The sequence below is a fragment of the Eublepharis macularius genome, chromosome 2 (assembly GCF_028583425.1).
Source record: "Eublepharis macularius isolate TG4126 chromosome 2, MPM_Emac_v1.0, whole genome shotgun sequence".
Lineage (NCBI taxonomy): Eukaryota > Metazoa > Chordata > Lepidosauria > Squamata > Eublepharidae > Eublepharis > Eublepharis macularius.
Window position 1 is genome coordinate 183,514,125 of NC_072791.1, and position 15,326 is coordinate 183,529,450.

Genomic DNA, 15,326 nt, shown 5'->3' on the forward strand with positions numbered 1-15,326 from the left:
GTAACTGGCTAACCGTATAGAAGAGCTCCCTAGAATACCACGGTACAATGTACACCTCATCACCAATGGTTCCGTTTAGGTAACTTTAGGCTCCTAGATGGTAGCATAGTCTGGATCCAACCCTAACATTTCCACGGACAGAAGGACTTCTACCTGGAGAGCATGATTTTCCCACCATGGCAGCCTGAAGTCATGTTCCTGGATTTTGTGCTGCTGTGGAAAGATGGAGTCCAGAAAATTGTGCTCTGTGGGTGGAAATGTTAGTCTGGAACAGCTATATTTTGCAAATGTGCATAAAATGTGTTGACCCCCACAGGCTGAGCACAGGATATCCACCCCAAAAATCAAGCCCTAATTATACCTTGGCCTATCCATAGGTTCAAGCTTCTCTATCTCAGAACACAGGTAAAGATACAGTTTTGGGATAAGCAAACACAAAAATTCCATAGGAAGTGTATGTGACTTAAAATGCTTTGGCTCTCAAGAAAAAAAATATTCTTTTAGAAGTCCAAACACCTCACGGAGGATACATCTCTATGAAGAGTTACATGGAATCTTTGCAACCAGAGGCAGAATACCACTGAAAACTTAGTGCTAGGAATAAACAACAGGGGCAAGTTCTCCCAGCAGGATCTGCCTGGCCTCAGCTGGACAGAGAATTCTGGATGAAATTAACCTTTGTCCAAACATAATAGGACTCATACTCTTTTTGTCTTCTACTGGAGCCCAGCCTAATCACAGACATTTGCTAGGAGGAAAGAAAGGAATAGTTTACATATGTGTGAAATAGCATTTAGCATGCATAGTTGTGGTGGATATCAACACATTTCAGAAATTGTCCCAGTAAAAATAATAATCTGGTTCAGATCATTATAGCATTTGCTGTTTTGCTTGATCTGTCAGTGAAATTAACCCTCAACCTTCATGCTTCGTTTTCCCCAATCAAATTATGTTGTGGATTAGTAAAAACAGAGTTCCTTGAACAACATGCTCTACAGCCTACCTATCTGAAGTGCAACAGCTTCAATGAAGCTACATATAAACCCCATCAAAATCAATCAATTATTTACTGTTGTGGTGCTTGAAAGAGCTTCTTCTACTTTATTAACAGGGCCAAATCTGTAGATACTGGTATCATGAACGGACAATACCCATCTTCCAACAAACCTAAACAAAACTCCAGGTTTGCAGAAAAATCTGAAATCTAAAAATAAAATTGGAAATTAACCCCTCCCCCTTAATAGAATAGAGCACCTGCAGCATTAAGAACAATGGACATTGCTAGGCAACCACAAAAGTATTGCCAGCCTTCAAGGTTTGGTTTCTATCAGTAAAAGGTAGGAGGAGGGAGTCACAGCCCTTTTTTTTTTTAATAAAATTTTATTGGATGGGTTAACATACAATCAAATTAAAAGCAACTACATTTCTTTTCAATTACCATAAGTATATGTTCCCCACCCCTCCCCTCCCCCTTTTCAATGTTGACTTCCCACAGCACTCCAACCCCCCATTTTCTGATCATATTTCTATACTATAATTATTAGTCTGTTACTACTGGTAAAGATCTAAAGTATATCTTATCTTATTTAATATACTTCAAAAGACCACAATTTTCCTTTAACATCCCATTTTCTTTCTAAATACTTTCTCATTTTCTTCCAATCTTCAAAAAATCCCTTTGGATCTTGGTCTCTCAGTTTTCTCGTTAATTTGTCCATTTCAGCCATGTACAACAGTTTTCGTATCCATTCTTCAATTTCAGGTGTTTCTTCTCTCTTCCATTATTGTGCATATAATATTCTTGCCACTGTTATCATATAGTACAATAATATCCTATCATTTCTATTAACGTCTTCCAAATGTAAAGATAACAGCAACATTTCTGGATTTTTAACGACATTATACTGGAGTATTAAAGACATCTCAGGGATTCGGTTTCGTTTTTGCGGCCATGTCGGACGCTCCTCTCCGCAGGTCCGAGACGAAGCGCCCGAGCAGCCTGACCGGGCGGCTGATCTGCAAAGATTAGCCCCCAGGACTCCCAGGGAGGGAGTCAGGGTCCGGGACGCGGCAGGAAGAGCCCCCTGGAAATTGATGCAGGGGGTAAATTGCCCGTTTGTCCCCATGGAGGCCGGCAGATGTGAGCAGCACCTTGCGTGCTGCCGGGCCACGGAAAACGGCAAAGAACAGGACTAGGCGGAAGCCTGTAAGTAAGCGAATCCCTTCTGTTATTATAAGCGCATGTGAAGGAGTGGTGGGATCTGAAGTTAAGAAGACTCGGATTTCTTCCCCCTCGCTGAGTTTCGGAAGGTTGGCGGTCACCCCCCCCCTAAAATGGCAGCGAAAAAACAGAGTCCTGCTTTGGGCAAGTCAATTTCGGCTGCCCTGCAGGGAAGAGGGGAGTCGCTCGAGGAGTTAGTGAAAAGGTTGGTTATCGAAGCCATAAAACCCTTTGTTGACAAGCTGAATGAAACAGATCAAAGGGTGGGCTTAATTGAGAGCGATGTGAAAGCCATCAAGGAAGTAGTGGGGGGGGACAGAGAAGTCTGCTCGGGAAAATGCGTCACTCATGAGAGCAACGAACAAGGAGCTAAAGTTGGTGGAAAACCAGCTGATCAGGCTGCAAGTGGAACGAACACAGACTATTTTGCGCCTCCAGAATGTTAAAGAGGAGGAAAACGAGGATTTAAGGGATCTTGCCTCGGAATTATTGGCGACACCCGCAAGGGCAACTAAAGAAGAAGTAAAAAGCGCCATTTTGGAAGTCCGTTGGGCTTCTTCAAAATATGCAACGAAGCGGCAGCTGCCTCGCGAGATCTTTATTGAGTTTTCATCTAGGAGGGTCCGGGACACTATCCTATACAACTCATATAATGCGGACTTGGACTTTCTGGGAAATAAAGTCAAGATACTGAAGGACGTTCCATTTCTAGTTAGGAAAAGAAGATTTAAGTATAAAAGGCTGGCAGCTCTCCTGAGGGAACGTGGGATAAAGTATAAATGGCTATTTCTGGAAGGAATTTGGTTCATTTACAAAGATCAAGCTTACAAGATAAATTCGGAAGATCAGCTAAGGGATTTTGTGGACAAAAATCAAGAATTTGGGCAAGACAACAAGCAAAAAGAAGAAGATCCGAAGCCCGAAGGGAGGGGGGAGGCAACGAGCGCTGCGGCTGTAGCTGCTCAGAGAGAACTGCGCCCGAGGCCTGGGGGTGGGGGGAAGAAGACTTAATTTGAAGTGTAATTTGTATTTTGTAAGGTCAACCACTCCATCATTATTTTATTAAGGTTTAATCTTTAACTATGGCAGTATGAAGGGAAAGCATTGAAGTGTAGTGTTTATTGTTTGTATGTTGCCTTTCCCCTTTTTCCACCCCCCCTTCCCCTTTTCTTTTTCTCTCCCTTTTTTCCTTCCCTTGTACTTTTGTAGTTCTTTGTAGTTTTCTGTTTTAGATATTAAAAAATAAAAAAAATTCAAAAAAAAAAAGACATCTCAGCACATATTCTAGCCCAAAAGCCTCTAGCCTTGCCACAAGTCCACCACATATGAAATAGAGAACCTTCATGCTCCTTCCACTTCCAACACTTATTAGACAGCTGTTTATTAGCTATGGCTAATTTTTTCGGCGTTAAATACCATCTATATAACATTTTATAGCCATTCTGTTTAATACTGGTACATGTTGAAATGTTTAAGGTATTTTTTCCACAATTGCTCCCATGCCTCCATCATTATTTCATTATTACAATTTATCGCCCACTTTATCATTTGAACCTTGACTGCCTCATCTTCTGTAAACCACTTTAATAACAGTTTATACATTTTAGAGATTGCTTTATTGTTATCCCCTAACAAAAGTTCTTCTAACTCTGAGTTTTTAATTCTAAAACCTGTCTTCCTTTGATCTGAGTCAAATAAATTCTTAATCTGTCGATATTGTAGCCAGCCGTATTTGAATGGCAATTCCTCATTTGGTTTGAGTTTTAGCTCCTTGTCCTCTGTTTCTGTTAAATCTTTAAAGGTAAGCCATTCTTTTCCTTTGTATTCCAAGTTCGGGTTAATCACTTCAGCTGGTACGATCCACAGTGGCTTCTGATCAATATACTTTTTATATTTCAGACAGGTTAAAAACAAAGTTCTTCTCAAATAGTGGTGCTGGAACATTGCGTCCATTTTGTGTTTATCGTACCACAAATATGCATGCCATCCAAAAAGTTTATTGTAGCCTTCCAATATTAACAGTTTATGGTTGGATAAAGACACCCATTCTTTTAGCCATACTAAACATATTGCCTCATGGTATAGTCGAAGATCAGGTAACTGCATTCCACCTCTTTCCTTAGCATCAAAAAGTACTTTCATTTTTACTCTAGGTTTCTTTCCTGCCCACACAAATTCCGATATTTTCCTCTGCCATTTTTCAAATTGTTTTTTGTCTTTAACAATTGGTATCGTTTGCATTAGGAACATAATTCTAGGCAACACATTCATTTTAACTGTGGCAATCCGACCTAACCACGATAAGTTTAATTTGTTCCATTTTATCACATCCCTTTCAATTTGTGTCCAGAGCTTTTCATAGTTATTTTTAAATAAATCAATATTTTTAGCTGTCAGTTCTATTCCGAAATATTTAGTTTTGTGTACCACTTCACATTCTGTTACTTCTCTCAATTCTTGTTGCTTCTTCTTTGTTATGTTTTTGGTTATTACATTAGACTTTTTTAATTTATATAGAAACCTGCCAAGTCTCCAAATTCTTTAATTCTGTCCAGCAATCTTGACAGAGTTTGTAGTGGATCTTCTACTATAAACATCACGTCATCTGCAAAAGCTCTTAACTTATATGAAGATCCCTTTATTTTGATCCCTTTTATATTCTCATCCTCTCTGATCTGCCTTAATAATATTTCTAAGACCATAACAAACAACAGTGGTGGTAGTGGACAACCTTGTCTTGTTCCTTTTCTTATTTCAAACTTCTCTGTCAAGTCGTTGTTAACACAAATTGTCGCTCTCTGTTCTTTATAAATTGACTTTACTGCTTTTATAAATTCTTTACCTAAATCCATCTTCTCCATCGATGCAAACATGAAGTCCCAATTCAAATTGTCAAAGGCCTTCTCTGCATCCGCAAAGAAGAGCCCAACTTCCTTATCTGGACGTTTATCAAAGTACTCAATGGCATTTATAACCACCCTCAGATTGTCTTTTTAGTTGTCTATTTGGTAGAAATCCAACCTGATCCTCTCCTACAAAATCCATTAGCCATATTTTAAGTCTATCTGCCAATATTCTTGCAAATATTTTGTAATCATTGTTTATCAACTAAATTGGTCTATAATTTTTAACATCGGTCAAGTCCTGTGATTCCTTCGGTATCAAGGCAATACTCACTTCATTCCATGTATCTGGAAGTCCTTTTCCTTGCAATATATCATTCATTATAGTTTTTAATACTAGTACAAGGTCTTCCTTCATTACTTTGTAAAATTTAGCTGTTATCCCATCCGGTCCCGGTGTTTTACCAATCTTTGCTGCATCTATTGCTTGTGTAATTTCTTCTTCTGTTATTGGAGCATTTAACCTCTCCTTCATATTCGTTGGTATCATTGGTAAGTCTATTCTCTGTAGATATTGATCAATACTCTTCTGAGTTACTGCCTTCCTTTGAAATAATTTTGCATAATATTTATAAAAGGCTCACTTAATTGTTTGATAATCTTTTAGTTCTTTTCCTTCTTCAATTATTCTGTTAATTATTTTATTCTCTCTCTTTTTTTTCAATTTCCAGGCTAGGTACTTTTGTGGCTTATTTGCTCCTTCAAATGACTTTTGCTGTAATGTCTTCAATTTCCATTTTAATTCCTTATTTGCAATGGCTCTTATTTGCTCCTGCAGTATTTTGATTTCTTGTATTATTGTTTTTTCCCCTGGTTTTTTCTTTAATTCTTGTTCTTTTTTATGTAGTTTCTCCTGTATCTCTTGCCATTTCTCTTGTTTTTTCTTCTTGTCCTTGTTATTTAATGTAATTAAAATTCCTCTTACTACTGCCTTGTATGCATTCCATACCATCTGGGTTTAAACTTCATTGTTATTGTTGATTTGAAAGAATTGCTTTGTTTCTGCCTTTATATATTCCATATTATCCTGGTCTTGCAGTAAATCCTCGTTTTTTCTCCATCGCAGTTTTTTCTGCCCCATTGTAGCTTTCCATAATATTGGATTGTGGTCTGAACTCACTCTTGGCATTATTTCCACTTTTTTTGTCCATAGAGCTAGCTCTTTTGTTGTCCAAATCATGTCAATTCTTGAAAAAGATAGATGTCTCGCAGAGTAGTATGTATAATCTTTACATTTAGGATTTTCTTTCCTCCATACATCCTTCAGCTTTTCTTGATCAGTTAGTTCAAAAAAAGATTTTGGTAATCTCCCAGATTTCTGTTTACCTCCTTTTGTCTTCCTGTCCATTCGTAAGTCCACAACTCCATTAAAGTCTCCTACCATTATCATCTGATCATACAAATCTTGATTCAATTTGTCTGTTATTTCCCTATAAAACTGGTCCTTTGCACCGTTGGGTGCATACAGGCCTATTATCAATATTTTCTTACCATTTTCATTGATTTCCATGGCTGGATATCTTCCATTTTGATCTTGAAATATTAATTTGAGTCAAAATCCTTCTTAATATAAATTACTACTCCTTTTTTCTTTTGTTTTGTTGACGTTATATATTCTCTTCCTAATTGTTTGTTTTTTAAATATTTAACATCTTGTTCCTTGATATGTGTTTCTTGTAGACAAATTATGTTACAATTTTGTTTCTTTAGCCAATGAAAAGTTGCCCTTCTTTTTTGAGGTAAGTTTAGACCATTTACATTCCATGATATTAATTTGTACTCCATAGTATTACTTTATTAATAGTCTAGTAAAGTCATTTGCATTTTCTTCAAAAAAACCTTTCCATTTCATTTATTGTTTTAATTGTGACTCTTAAACCGTTGAAGTAAAAGCTAAGCCCTTCTGGTAGTTCCCATCTGTATCTGATATCTTTCTCTCTTAATCTTTGGGCCAGCTCTCTGTATTTTTTTCTTTCTTGGAGAATCTTTCTAGGCAGCTCTTTCATTATCTTGATCCTGGTTCCCTCCAGTGATAGTGGATTTTCAAAGTGCCTTTTAATAATTTCCTCTTTCATTCTTTTTGTTATTAGTTGCACAATAATATCTCTTGGTAGTTTCTTTTGTTGTGCATAGGCTCAATTGACTCTGTATACTAGATCCAAGTTTGCTGTTATTTCTTCTGGCTCTTTATTCAGAAATTCTACTAAAATATCCGTTATTTGTTCTTGCGCACTATGCGTATCCGATTCTTGCACGCCCCTAAATCTTAATTGTCTTTCCGTCGCCTTACATTCCATCATAGCCATTCTTTCCTGCAACACTTGATTTTCCAGCTTTACATTTGTAGCTAAGTCATTAGTTTTCTGCTCCACATCTTGCACTTTATTATTTGTTACTTGTAATTCATTTTTGATTCCTTCCACATTCTTGGCCAGTTCCGCTACTTCCGCTCTAATCGTATCTTTCATATCCTGTAAGTCTTTTGCCAAATTTTCATGCATTTTTTGTAACCATTGACTCAGTTCTTTATAGCTTTCTGTGACTTTTTTTCCCAATCCTTCAATTGCTGCGTCTACTGATGCTTGCCATTCCTTATCAACTTTCCCCCCTGCCATCGTAGGACTTGGCTTGGTGCCTGCCCACGTATCTGCTCTCCTTCTTAAATCCATTTTGCCTTCTTTTGTTTTCTTCTCTTAATATATTTCACTGTCTCTGGTTTCACAATTAAAAATATTTTTTACCTTAGTTCCAAAATGTCGGGCGCTATTTCTCTATGGTTACTGGAATAGCTTCTTCCCTCATATAAGATGGTATGCTTCCTGTTTCTCCAGTCTCTGCACTCTCGCGATGTTTTCTGTGTTTTGCTTCCGCGTCTTCTTTCTTCTTGCTGTTCTTCCTGCTTCCTGTCTTTTCCTGCCTACTCTAGGCACCGAGTTGTCTCTTCCCTCCATCTTGTCCCATCTCGCACTGCTTCCCCCAGCTCTCTCCTCCTCTTCCATGCTGGTTATCACTCTTCTAACCACAAGTATGCATAAACAATATTTCTTATCACTTTTTTAGTCCTTAAAATCCCGCCAGTATTAAATTTTTTGCTCAATAATTGTTTCTTATTGTTTGCTCTCTTAGATTAAGTCTTTTGGATATTTTTATCTTGGTCTTTTTGCCTCCTTTTTCAGTTAGAAAGTCTGATATCAATCTTTACCTTAGGCTGCTTTTGCGGGTTGTTTGTGTTGTTTCCTTCGCTTAAAGATGGTCAAAGCTGTTACTGAAGCTTGGTTTCTGATGATCTTATGCCAATTTAATGACTCCAGAGGTACTACAGAGTTAGTAGCTCGCCCTTCTCCGAGGGGACCTCAAGGTGGTGGGGAGAATCCTTGATTCAGAATCCCCCCCTCCACCAAGATTGCACTCTCTCAGGGCTGCGTAGCGTTCAGGACCCCCTTCTCCCTGAAGGGGGGTTGGTAGCAGGCATACAGTCACCTCGCTTTCCAAAAAACAGTGCCTCGGATAGCCCAGATCTCTAGGCTCCTTTAGATCACCATAATCCGAAACCGGAAGTCGGAGTCACAGCCCTTTCCAGGGCTGTTTTTGCCTTCAAGAGAGGACTCATCAGGACCAGGACAAGCAGCAACCACCAGGTGCCTTGATACCCTGTGACTTCCATGACTCATCTAGGCTCAGATGCTGGCTACTGTTCAACAGCAGCCACCCCATGAAAGCCAGTGTGAGTAGTGTTTAGAGTTTCAGACTAGGATCTGGAAGACCCAGGGTCAAATCCCTGTTCTACCATGGAAGCTCACTGGGTGGCTGTGGGCCAGTTACACATGTTCAGACTAACCTACCTTACCAGGTTGTTATGGGGATAAAGTGGAGAAGAGGAGAATGATACATGCTCTTTTGGGTCCCCGAAGGGAAAGGTATAAATGAAGTAAAAGAAAGAAAGAAATATATAAATAAATGAAGTGAAAGGAAGGAAGGAAGGAAATAACTGAAGATGGAGGGCAGGTAAAAGGTAGGTTGGTGGATGGCTGAGAAGGAGAAAAGGAGGCAGGGAAAATGGAGAGGATATAGGTGTTCCGGGAGGAGGGAAAGAGGAAATATGTTGGGTGATGCATCCAGTGGAAAATGAGATCCCCTGTTCAAGTCTTTATAAGTTCCCCACCACACAACTGGGCCTGATGGCCAATACCACACAACTGGACCATAAGTAGAGGGTATCAGGGGAAGGGAAGGAGGGAAATCTGAAGACACAGTGGCAGATAAAGGTAAGTTGGCTAGTAGGTAGCAAGGAGAGAAGGAAACAGGGAAAGGGGAAAGGCTATGGTTCTTTCAAGAAAGGTCAAAAGGAAACAGTAGGAGAGGAGGTAAATAAGAATTATTCCTCTCATATAGCAAGTGGGAGAGGACTCCTGACAGGTTTGATTACCAAGCGAATTGGTGACATTAGTAAGACACGCATCCCCACCCCAGACTGCTCACTCTCGTAGCCATTACACTACACTGGCTCCCATTAACTTTAGTGGGACTTCAGCACAATTCCTTTCCATTGGGCCGAAGCTAGTTGCACATTTCTCTGAATTAATGAGACTAGGAGAACCATTTGAAAGCAAATACTTCTTGTTTGAAAAAGGAAAGGAAAAAAAAAACAGAACTCTCTTGAAAACAGTTTCTGACAGCAAACAAAAAAAGGGGGGAGGATCAGAATCTGGCCTTTCAACAGAACATGAAATCTGCAGAAACAACAGCTTCTCTTCATGAGACATGTAAAAACGTGTTGAATTCTGAATGCATCCTCCAACTTCCCTTGGGCTCTAACAGATGGATGGATTTGTTTCAACCTGCCTTCATGTTCTGTCTTTTGGAAAATATACCCAGGTGATGACATATTTTAGCTATATAACCTTCCTCAATTTTCCTGGAACAAAGCTTTATTGCTATGCTGCATTAGAAACAGTGTCAATGCCTTTGTGTTCAGTATGTATCTTTCCATCGCAACTTATTGTGCTCCATGTTAGTATCTCCCAACTTTTTCCAAGATCAGCACTATATACATGCATATAAAAATTTATATGCAGCTGCCTTTTCTTGTACGTTTAGTTCTGCACTAATAACTGAATTTAGTTACCGGGAAACGCTAGGGCCAGCCTGATGATTTACTCCCATAAAAAAGGCCTTTTGCAATCTGAACCTTTTCCCTATCAAACCACATTTAAATACAGTCTTACTTGGGGACCTTTCACCCTCATTATGTTTATCCAGCTGCCTGCAAGGTTAAAACAGTTTAACTTTGTCGGCGAGAGGAATGTTCCAACGCAAGCATGCTGCTACAGGTTTTATACTAAAAGGGGAGAAGCCAGATCTGCTTCTATTGACTAAGTGGAAGTGATTTTTCTTGTTTCTGCTGCTGTTGGGCTGGTGTTTTGTTGTGATTTGGTATGTGAAAGTCAAAGCAACATACTGTGGTTAGTATCAGTTGTGCGAGTACCATACCTTTATGGGGCTGCTGCAAAATGGGGAATGGCTTGATAGCTATGGTTCAAGATCCAGTTTCTATGATATCAACAGGAAAATATGCAAAAAAAAACCAGTTTCAGACTCACCTAATGCACAGGCTTTGTGCTTTTCTGAGCAGTGAGACATTCTAGTGTTTCGTTTCCTTTACATAGGAGAGAACTCATTTCAGTTCAGTTTATTCAAGTTTAACAGTCCATGGGCCATAAACTATACACAAAATTTAAGAATTAAAAATTACAAAGAGAGAACTGGAGAGTTATGGTGTCTTTAAAATATTGGCTTCATTTACAACTTATACAATCAGAACACAAATGGAAGCGAGCAAGCACTTTTGAGATAGCGGAGCTGCTGTTCTGTACCAGATGTTCCGAGAGAGCAGAGGAACCTAAGCTCGCCTCCAGCAAACTCAGTCTTTCTCTGCATCTTGAAAACTGCTGGCGGCTGTTTGTTACAGGCAATCAGGCAAGCACTTGTCTCAGACATCACCTCTGCAGGTGAACTGCCATTAAGAAACATTAAGATTCGCATCCCAGACACCAATCAAGCATCACTTTAAGGCAAAACAATAACACTAGACCCTTTTGCAGTAATCAGCAAGGTCACCGCTTTAATGCCTACTCAAAAAAGGACTGATTTCCCCAGGCCAGTTCTAAATGGCTTATAGCTCTATCTGAAACAGTGGATAATGGATGGATTAGCAAGAAATCAAGGTGCATAAGATGATCCATCATTAGTTATGCACACATTACAAAGCTATTTCCCCATCACCAATATATGTTGCTTTTCTCCTCTAGACAAAAAAGTATCCCCATCAGCATTTCAATTCAAACCATCAATATCTGCAAGGCAATACAGCCACTTTACTTGTGCCACTGCCAGATAAACAAGAGCCCACTCAGTGATGCCTTCATGGACTCCCCCTAGAAAAAAGAAACTAGAAAGAGTTCTTCCTTTCCACTAGCCAGCAGCTGAGTGCCTCCTGGTTTATTATTACAGTCGGTGACCAGCACATATAAAACCATTTGCAAATCAGTTTAAAAACAGTTAAAACTGGATACAGGAGAAGATCCTGGTTCATGCACTTTTAGTTTTCCTTCTATACTCCCCTTCTATCCATGCCCAGAAGTTGAAAAAAAACTCTAAGAAATAGTTCCTTGCCTACATCTTTAGGCTCCAGGTGATCTTACCCCAAGCTCTTTCCTGCTTCTCTTTAAAATTGTTTCACTAGCCCTGCTTCCCCCCACCCCCCTTGTTGGATCTCCAAGATGAACCAAAGTTCTGGATTCTTGGCTCTTACCTACAATTGGAATCCATTTCAAGAATCAATTGGGTGATCTACAGCTGAGCTTCTCACTGTGGCTGTGAATGAAGTGAGTTCTCACTGCCTTCATGGCTGCTTTGATTCCTCCAGCAGAACACTGCAGAGGTGCTTTGATTTCATCTTTAAGAAAGAACCCCATGTTGCTCTGTTCTGAGTTCTGATTTCTGCTAGGAATTTTGCACCGTTCTGGCTCAAGCCCAGCAATTTACAGTTTCTCTCCAAGGAAACACTATCTTATGCCTGAAACCACTGTTATTTCTGCCACACTTTCCTGAGAGGTGTGAGGCAGCACTGCTGGGTTTAGTGAGTGCTTTGGGCCGGAGTGCTCTGGAAACTTACGGTGTTCTTGCAGTTTGCTACATGTATAAATATAGAGGCAAGCAGCCAGTCTGGGAGAAAGCAGATTTTACTTATGCATTTAAGAAATTTGTACACCACCTCTCCAAACCTGCTCATGACAATAACACAAAGTCAATCAAGACAATAAAAGCAGTCAATGTAACAACTAAATAAGAACAGATAAATAAAAACATGCCAATAAAAACAAGCCAATAAAAAAGCCAGCTCATATAAGCACATAAAAGAAAGAGATCGCTCTAAAATAATAATAATAAAACAGTCCCTAAGCTAGATGTGGGCCATAAAACAACTAAAAAGAAACTCCCTAAGCTTAGGTAGAGCCGGCACCAAAAGGAAAATAAGGAAGGTGCTAAGCAAGCCTCAAGGGGGAGGGCATTCCAGTATAGGCTTACCATTCCCCCAGTACTGTCAGGGGACCTTCTGCTACCAGCAGGTGCTTGTCGTTGCAACTCAGCTAGCCAGAAGGGGAGGCAGGGAACTGGGGGGAGGGCAGGTAGTATTCCAAAGAACTGGGGATGATTAGTTATTGGGGCAAAACTCAGTTTTTCCCTAATACCAGAGAATTCCCAGCATTCTCCTGTGACAAGCTGACATAACTTTTGGTTTCCCAGAGAGTGATATTAGCACATCCCAGCTAACATAGTGACATTGCTGGTGATCCCACACCATGACCCGGTAAATCCCTCTCTACCCACCCTCACCCCTGATGGTTGCCATGGGATAAACTGGCAACCTACTCCAATTCCAGATGCTCTACTTTGCGCCACATTAGAGACAACCAGCACTCCAACTTGCCGCTGCTTTCAACCCTCTCTGCCTCTACATTTTCAGCACTGCCTGCTGCTGTATCTTGCTGCCAACCTCCTGTCCCAGCCCCACCTCGCAATGTGAATTTCCTTTCAGTGAACCATTCATAACTTTTAAGAAACATTAACGTTCTTTTGTCAAATCCCAGAAGCTCTAATCAAACATTGATGATTAGTCTATACTATGAACCACATAGCAGCAGATCCATTTACAGTATCAGGCAGCAAATGCACAACAATACCATATCTTCTTCAGTTACTGTATCTTCTTTGGAAGCCCTGCTTTTGGTAGCCCCACCTTTGGAAATTAGGTGGGAGGCAAGCTAGGAGAAGAAATTCTCAGTTATGTTGTACCAAAACTCTGGAACTCTTTTCCCAGGAAGATTTGTCTGTCCCCTTCCATTGCCATCTTCCGCCAGCAAGTGAGAGCTTGTTTTTGTTTTGTTTGGTATTCTCTCGGTGATCCCTCCATGCCCAGTGTTTTTAACTTTTTAATTGTTGTTTTTATGTCTTGGTATATTTTTAGCTCTGGTTTAATGATAATTGCTGTTACATTGTTCTTTGGTTGGCTTTAATGGCTTAAAATGTGATTTTATTATTATGTTTTAATTTGTTAGCTGCTTTGGCTGCCCTTAGGAGGGCAGAAAGGCAGGATATAAATTTTGTTCAATAAATATCTGCACAGAGCTGGCACGCACTTATTCAGAGCACAAAAATCCTAAAGCACACAGGATCCTTGTTGACTCCATGCTAAACCAATGTACCCTCTGGCATCTGATGTGCAGCATTTCCCACAACCCAGATATATGGGCCATACAGAGAACTAATGTATACTTTATCCAGAATGAGGTGATAGTAACATACTTTGTCTTTTGTCACACAAACATGATAATGAGGTGGTACTTCAGGATAGTAGACTGAACTGTACCACTTCAGACTTCAAGTGGTAGATCCCAGCTTTAAATGTTCCTACACATTAAAAAAAAACATGAAAAAAGAAAATCAGGACAGTAGAGTGAAAGTTTCAGTCCCTCTTGCTGTCAGAGTGCAAACCTTGCCCAGGCACTCCTAGCGCTGCTTGATGGCATCACTTTCATCACTTTTGGATGGCTGAGCACAGGGCTGGGAGGCCCTCCACACGGTTCATGTGCCCTGCTGCCCTGTGCCACCCGCACAGCAAGCTGGGCGCCCTATCGCACGGTGAGCTGCAGAGCTGGCATCGGCATTGGCGAGGGCGTGCGCTGGGGCAGCTGGCTTGCCGTGCTGGTGGCTGAGTGCAGGGCTAGGAGGTCCTGCGTACATGGCAAGCCAGCTGCCCCATCGGCAGGGCTGGCGAGGGTCTCCCAACCCTGCGCTCAGCCTCCCATGTGGCAAGCTGCGGCGTGCTCCCGGGCGGCTGGCAGCTGCACCTGGTGCCCCCTCTTTGGTGGCACCAGGGGCAGGCTACCCCCCCCCCCTGATCCGGCCCTGCTTGCTGTTCTGGCTTTCTATTTGAAAGGAGCACCATACGCCTGAGGTGGAACAATCTTATGGTCTACTACCTTATGCCCTTGCATCTGTAACCAACTTAAACATAGGGGATGGCAACTTGGTGTACAAGTTATCTTACCTGCACAAGCTTTCAAGCACCTGGTGTCTTGTTTAAACCTGAATGTGAACAAATTTAGTACATGATAACTCAGGTGGGTATTGCACCAGTGAGTTAATGTTGCAAATGAGGCAGCATTACCTTCATAAGATCTATGTATACAAAATGCTGGGCATGTGAAAACTCACAGATGGGTAAGTTCTCCTTGTCCATCAATACTGCGTTTTGAAATAGGTCTGAGAGAGAAGGATTCTAGCCTTTACCATTTCATATTTTAGGTTTGTGGGGGGAGGGATTTTTAAAAAAATATTCATGTAGTAAACTTAGGGTTGCCAGGGTCCCTAGGGGCAAAAGCAGGGGGTGCAGAGGGCCTCCCATGAGCACACACAGCACATACATGCTCCAGCACTCTCCCTTCTCACTGAACTGGCTTCCGTGCACATGATATTTCCGTTCTTGTGCTCATTCATGACAGAATGAGCTGTGGGCACCCTGAAGCCAAAAACTGCCCACTTGGAGGCTACAATGCACCCAGCCCAGCACCAGAGAGGAAATCCTGGGCACCTTGGAGCCTCTGATCAGGCAATTTTTGGCTTCAGCGTGGTCACAGCTC